This window comes from Zingiber officinale, chromosome 3B (genome assembly GCF_018446385.1).
Source record: "Zingiber officinale cultivar Zhangliang chromosome 3B, Zo_v1.1, whole genome shotgun sequence".
Taxonomy (NCBI): domain Eukaryota; kingdom Viridiplantae; phylum Streptophyta; class Magnoliopsida; order Zingiberales; family Zingiberaceae; genus Zingiber; species Zingiber officinale.
In genome coordinates, this window is record NC_055991.1 from 79,173,695 (window position 1) to 79,181,678 (window position 7,984).

A 7,984-nucleotide genomic window follows, 5' to 3' on the forward strand; every position below is an offset into this window, starting at 1 on the left:
GCTAATAGATTAGGACAATCCAAGCGATAGTGCTCGCTATAAGAAGAAGATAGAAAGAGGTCGGGTATTTGTGTTTCTGGCTGGTTTGAACAAAGAACTTGATGAGGTTCGAGGACATATCTTGGGATGAAAGCCCTTGCCCCCTCTAAGAGAAGTTTTTTCAGAAGTACGCAGAGAAGAAGCAAGAAGCCATGTGATGCTAAAAACATTCCTGAATCAAAACTTGAAATGGAGGGGCCCGCTCTTGCAGTTCGTGGTGCAGAATTTTAAGGAAATAGATAAGGAAAGCAAAGGCCTTGGTGTGATTATTGCAGAAAATCGTGGCACACTCGTGAAAACTATTGGAAGCTACATGGAAAACCAGCAAATGGAAGCGATAACAAATTAGGGGGAGAAAGTCGTGCCCTTCATGTGAACCATTCAGATCCAAAGCAGCAATCTTCCTTAGAATTTTTTCCCTTCACTAAGGAATAAATGGAGCACTTACAAAAACTATTCTAGTCCCAATTCTTAGGAAATTCTAACTCTTCATGTGCCCTTACTCAGTCAGATATTGTTCCCGTTGGTACCATTGTATATACCAAATCTAATGGCTTATGGATCTTAGATTCAGGTGTCACTGATCATATGACTAGTATTTTGCAATATTTCTCTTCATATACACCAAGCGCAGGGAATAAAAAGGTCAAAATTGCATATGATTCTTGTAGAGTCCAATGTTTCTATAAAAAAAAACATAAATCCAAGGGGGGACATGGAAATAGACTCTTTATTTTTCTTAAGGGGGGCTAAATTGCTAATAACCAATTAATGGACACATGGGCTTAGCCCAATTGGTAAGGAATGGACCTAACCCTAGGGATTGATTCTTATAAGGGGTGGGCGGTAAAAAAAAAAAAAGAGAGAGGTGAGGGGTTTCGGCGGAAGAAAAGGAAGAGGAGGGAGGTCTCCACGGAAGGAAAGAAAAGGGGCGTCTCACCATTGTTCGTCGTCGCCTCCTACGCCAACATCAGGCCTCCGAACATAAGGCACCTCTTAGAACCCTCTTCTTCCACTTGTTTAAGTCTGTGTTTTCTTTTCCTTTTGTTTCATCTTGTTTTCGCAGTAGTTTCTAGTACTTCTTCCAGCTCTTTTGAACTCATATACGCAACAAGTTTGAGGGATCTCTAGGCTTTCCACAGCAGGTAGGGATGAGCGTTATATCGGGCTGGACAGCAAAGGGTTTTTGATGGTTGTGTCGGAATTATATGCAAGGGATTGATCGTTTGTAGCCTGTTCTGGGATTTGAGTGTTGGAGATGATTTTTAGAGTTGTTTTGCTCCCTTGCAATAGATTGGTTGCCGCGAAGTGGATTCCATCAGTAGGCCGATTGAATCGATTATTGTTATTATTTATTTTCTTGCTTTGCTCTTCTAGGGATTTTTTAAATTTGATTGGCTTGGGAGGGTGAGGTTCAAGATTTCCTCAAGCTAGTTGCTTTGTGGTGGACAAATTCTGGGTGCCGGGAATGGACTGGGTTAGATGTTATAGTGCTGAGGTGTTTTCTGCTCAGGGTGGCAGGGTTGGATGGAGGGTATCAGTGTTGTGTTCTGGAAATGTGGTGGGTCTCAGTTATTGGTCAGAATGAGTGGAGAGTAATGGATTTGGGTGATTGTTGGTGAAGTTTTTGGTTTTCCTCGAGCAGTGACGAGGGAAAGGGAGTAGGTGTTGTGTTAAGTGATTATTTTTTTCTTGTCTTCTTCTAGAATTTTTGCATGGCCATGGTATAATTTAATCCTTATTCTGCCCATTACTAAAACTGCATGACCGTAGTATTAAGTGAATCTTGCTTGTTTCTTTTATATTTGTAGGACTGTTAAGTGATTCTAGCTTCTTAATTTAGGTATGGTATTAACACTGCATGCCCAAGGTATTAGCTAATCTTTGTGTTGCTTTTCACTAGAATTGCATGACCATGGAGTTAAGTGAATCTTGCATGGTTCCTTCCAAATTAATAAGTCTATTAAGTGATCCTAGTTTCTTAATATAGGCATGCTAGTAAATTGCATGGTCATAACGTCTAGAGTGCTTGAGCCACCCTTCTGGAGTGTTAAGATGTATTCTTGGCCACATGAAATCCTTAGGTTGCATGAACTACATAGCATAGACTCAAATAAAGAATTGGTAGCGGGGCAGGTTGCTTCACCTAATAGATTCAACCATGGAAATTGACAAGAGTGTAGTGAATTCTAGTAATGACGGAGCTATGAGGGTGGAACCGAATCCAGTTTTAAATGACCTTCAAACAGGAAACTTGTTATACCTTGGTCCGGATTCCGTTAGTGTTTGTCACTCTATGATGTCTCATAACATTCAGGTTGTTCATGAATCTTGTGGAGTTCAAGTAGCCCTTCTTAAGGAGTTAGGCTTAACTACTATGGATGTAAGTTGCGAAGTCTGGTATTGATAAAACTATGGCCGCATGTGGATTCTGTATGTTGCTTAAGTAGTTGATTGTAATGAATGGTAATTTTGCTAAAAAAAAACTATGATGATGAGGATTAATGAAAATTTCCGGAAGGGCCAAGGCCCAGAGGGACCCCAATATCAGATTTCTGTATTTAGCCACGGCCCAGTGACGAGAGTTGCTGACACCCCGCCACCTGGTACCATGGTTAAACAGATTGATCATTCGAACAAAGGATAAAAGATGGTTAACGCGTCTTCACCTAAAAATGATTTATGATAAATGCTAAAGGGAAATGCCTATAACGTAATGTATGAAGGATACTTATAATAATGTTGATGAAACCCATAGTATAATGTTTTATGAAAATATGTTTATATGCCTGTTTGCTTGAATGTTTAACAACAATTCCAAATAAAGGTAGATTTAATGATATATGCAATTAGATAAGAAGATTTTTCTGCCATGGTTTGGAGGTGCTAAGTTAAATTCACAAGGTTTTGGGTTTGTGGCAGGTGTAGATATGAACGACGTTGGAGGCTTGGATCCTTGACTAGACTAGGTTGGGCAGTACACTCCCGAGGACCCTCTGATTCCGCATTAAGAATAAATAAACAATATTTATGTTTTAGAGAGAATAAAATAGTTTCTATCTAGATTCTCAGAATGTATGACTGGTTTATCAATAACGAAAGTTTTCTTATTATTTGAAATGTTTTATGATGTAAAAAAAAAACTTAGGGTCTTTTCAATTCCTTTGCTACTATTGCAGGAAAAGGACCAGTACCTATTTCTCAAACTATAACATTGAAAAATGTTTTACATGTTCCTAACCTTTCATACAAACTTCTATCTATCAGTAAATTCACCCATGATCACAATTGTTGAGCTAATTTTTGTTCCTCAAGTTGTGAATTTCAGGATTTTGTTGGTGCAGCGGAGACCGGCAAGAGGGGAGTGAATTGCTGAAAACAAAAAGTAACTATACCCTCCTCGTACTTTCAACTCAATTAGTGCAATAGTTAACAAAATAATAAAACAGTAAAAGAAAGACACAGAAGAATTAACCTGGTTACAACCAAGGAGGTTGTTAATCCAGGGCAATAGAAGCGCACTAAAAGAAACTCTCCTTTGCTGAAGGCTGAGAAGCCTTTTACACTTTCAAAAGCTCAGAACTATTGCTAGGAAACACTACAGATTGATTGCTTGAGTTGTTGTTGAATTCCTAGCTCCAGGGGCCTTTATATAGGCCCTGGAAATCTTATCCCGAGAGTCCAAGGCGCCTCCAACAGGGTTCAAGGCGCCTCCAACTCGATCTGCGGATAAAACTTTATCCGCAGCGCAAACGGTAAAACTGGCCTGCTCAAGGCGCCTTGAACAGGCTTGAAGGCGCCTTGAACAGGCTTGAAGGCGCCTTGAACAGGCTTGAAGGCGCCTTCAAGGGTGCCTTCAAGCTTGTTTAAGGCGCCTTCAAGCTACAGTAACTTTCTGCTACAGTAACTTCCAGCTTCTTTTGACTCCTTTTCTTCTTCACTTTGGCTTCCGAAGCTCCGTTCTTTTGGGTGATTGCGGCCAACCGGAATAGGGCTCACCCGAACCCAATTCCCGAGCACGCTCTTCATGCCCACCGGAGTACTCTTCCGCAGCTCTCTCGTCCTTCGGACGCACCGAGCCCGTCGGCTCCCTTCCCGTGCCGTCCTTCTCGCTAGCTGCGTCTTCCGCTCGACTTCTTGTGCTCCTAAGCTCCTGCACACTCAGACACAGGGATCAAACACAGCAGGACCTAACCAACTTGGTTGATCACATCAAAACTACCCCGGGGTCCAACAGATTTAAACTCGGAGAAGGTGATTGGGGATACTAAACAGGATGATGGGCTTTACCTCCTTAATGAAGGGTCTAGTTTTCAATAATAGTGAAATTTTGTTATGACATTATAGACTGGGTGTTGGGACCCCAAGGTTATTTTTGGTATGATCAACCAAGTTAGGTTAGGTCCTGTTATGTTCTGATCCCTGTGTCTAAGTGTGCAGGAGCTTAGGAGCACAGGAAGTCAAGCGGAAGACGCGGCTAGCAAGAAAGACGACACGAGAGAGAGTCGACGGACTCGGTGCGTCCGAGGGACGAGACGCTGCGGAAGAGTAGACGAGAAGGATTTGCGCGACGTCCGAGAGACGAGAAGCCGGAGCGGAAGCCTGCTTGAGGCGAAGGCCGAAAATTGGGTTCCGGTGAGCCCTATTCTATTGGCCGAAATCACCCAGGTGATCGGAGCAGCGGAAGAGCTAGAGTGGAGCTATGGACCTGCTAGAGGCACCTTCAACAGGAGTTGAAGGCGCCTCCGCGACCTTCAGGAAGAAGCCGCCTTCAATGGCTGAAGGCGCCCGCCTTCAACCAGCTATGGAAGGTGCCTTCCATGGCTATGGAAGGTGCCTTCGACCAGTCAATCTGGCTGTTGGCGGAAAGGATAAAGTTATATCCTTTGCCACGCTCGAGGCGCCTTCTAGACCTATGGAAGGCCCCTTTAGCATGAGGATAAGTTTTTCCAAGGGTTATAAAAATGTAACGACCCAATTTTCCTTATTTCAAGTTCTAAAAGTCCATAAAAATATTTGGAAATACTTTTAAAATATTCTAGAGATTTTTAGGAATTTTTAGAGTATTTTTACGTAATTTTTGGAGGTCGTTTAGTAGGGTTACAAAAAGAAAGAAGTTTTAAAAAAAAATGTTGAAGGTGAGATTCGAACCCACGACCTCGGGTCAGACTGACCCAAGCAAAACCGGCCCAACTAGCTGAGCTACACGGTTTTGTTAACCTTATATGGTGAGAACTAAGTTTATAGCATAGTTAATGATTAGGGAATAAATTGGGAAAAAGTGCGCGGCTGAGGATTGAAGCCGAGACCTTTGACTTGGTTAAAACTCGGTTGACCAACTGTGCCAGCGAGTTTTGTTAATTAAGGAAAGAATGGATTATATTTAAGGTATAGTAATTAATAAAAATCTTAGTTATAAGAAGAGGTTTAAGTTTTTTCCCGAACCCTAAATTTTTCTCACCCGAACCTCTCTTCCTTATCCTTTCTCACGCGACGGAGCGGCGCCGTTCTGTGCTTGGGCGAAAACGAAGCCCTAGCTTTGTCTCCGGCGCTGGCGAAGGGCTTATCCGGCCGGTCTTCACCCGTGCGTGACTACCTTGACGAGGGGAGCTCGGAAACGCGAAGAAGAGCCAAGATCTCAAGTTTCTTCCAAAGCCCTAGCTGCTGTTCTTCGGTTGTAAGTCCAAGAACCGAAGGTGAGTTGCTTCTCACCTGCAGTAGGAGTAGTTCCGCGAGCTTTGGTTTTTCTTTGTTTGCTTTCGGGATTTGTAGTTTGATTTTAGGTAGATTCATTCGGACTGGGTGATTTTGTTCACTGAGTTGTTGAAGGAGTGGTTTCGGATTTATGTTAGTTCTTGTGTTGAATTCGGAGCATGTTTCATGGAGCTTTTGTTTTTTTTTTTTACTTGCTGCCATGAACCCTAAAGAAAGAAAGGGAAGAGTTAGTTCAGTTGAGCATGTTTAGTGCAGATTTAGTTTTGTTGAAATCTGAGATAAATGAATAAGTTGTTTAGGTTTAACATGTGGTTTCGGTTTCTACTAGTTGAACATGAGCAGCCGATCCTTTAGTTTGCAACATTGATATCTTTAAATTCCTTTCTTTGCTACTGCATGAGAATGAACAGCCGGCCTTTAGCTTGCAGTGTTGATTTTCTTGATTTTTCTTCCTTGCTAATTAATTGAGCATGAACAGTAGTGTAGTTTCCTTAATGAGCATGCACAACTTGGTACCTTAGTATATTTGGATAGATCTATTGTTGCTGTTTTAAGGAGCAAGAACACTTCTTAACATTAGCATTTTAGTTTTGGGTACCTTGCATTCTAACAAGCATGAAATTATTAGTTTCTTTGCTTTTACCTAAGCATGAGTTTCTGTCTTTAAGAACTATAAGCAAGAAAGACCAAGGTCTAGACTTGATTTCAATTCCAGAAGAATGAATATCAAAAGCGCACACAAAGTGGTTGCGTAAATGCCAAGTAAGGGCAAGTATAAAGAAGTTATAGTTAAAAAGAAAGTAATTTACTTTTAAAGGGCATGTACCGGACACAAGGTCCAAGGGATGGGCTCCAAGATGCCCCTAGGCACAAGGCCTAGAAGTATCTTAGTAGTTTCGGGATTAGCTACCTCGATTCTTATTAAGAATGCGCGCTAAGTGGTACAATGTCGGGCCCAAAAGAAGTTTATTATTATTTTGAAGTATTAAAGTATAAGTTTTGAAACAAATGAAACAAACTTCAAATATGTTTAGAATTAGAAAGTTTAGTTTCTTGTTATTTGAAGCATGCAGTAGTAGTTTTATTTGTTTCTTGCTATTAGATTATTCAGCATGTTTAGCTTTATTTGCTTTCAGCATGCAGTTATAGTTTTATTCTTATGAGCATGATTAGCTATACATGTTTAGTATTTCAGTTAGCATGATTCCTTTGCTATATATGAGCATGAGTAGTTTTATATGTTAGCATTCAGTTTTAGCATGTTTTTCTTTATATACATGCATATCGAGTTTTTGTGAGTAGATAGCGCTCACTAAGCTTTATGCTTATAGACTGCATTTCCTCCTACTGCAGATAAAGGGAAAGAAAAGATACAGTGAAGGAAGGCGACAAGGAGATGCAAGAGGAGTGTGTGATGTGTGGACTATGGAGGTCTTTGGGACTTAGCTAAGGAATTCATTTAGTTTAAGAATGTGATTAGTTTGATTTCTTATTAAGTTGATAAGAAAAGAATGTAGTAAGAAGTTATGTTTTCGGTTTTCATTACCTGTATGATTTGGATTATTAAGCTGCGTGGTTGTGGTTAGTTTTCATTTCTTATTAAACTGCGTGGTTGATTGAAATATATTTCCAGCCGCCTGTGGCTGAGTATATTATGCTTGTATTATAGGAAATGGTCACCGGTACAGAGGAGACTCTGCCGAAATTTTTCGGTAGGGTTTTCCTAGAGATTTTTAATAAACCGGTTAAGTAGAGTTAGTAGATAAGTAACGGTCACTCTTAGAGAGTAGTAGTAGTAGTAAGAAGGGTGGTCGTTACAAAAAAGACCCCTGAACCTAGGAAAGATGGAACAACTTCTGTATTGCTTTCCTAGTAATAGTCTGAGCTATTAAACGAGTGTAAAAGGTTTCTCCGCTTTCAGTGAAGGAGATTCTTAAGAGCTGTCATTTGTCTTGGATTAACAACCAACTAGGTTGTAACTAAGTAAATTCTGATGCCTTTTACTATTTTATTTAAAGTTGCTATTTCTGTTTAATTTTATTTGCTATTGCTGCTAACCTGAGTCCAAAGATCGAGAAAGGTATTATTTTAAGTGTTTTAGGTAACTCAACCCTCTCCAGCCGGCCGACCCGGACCAACACTGGGGTATCTAGTTTTCAATATTTAAAGCGGTTGTTTCCTAAGCTATTTATGTTGTAAGTTTTTTAATGTGAGTCATGTGAATTAGCAA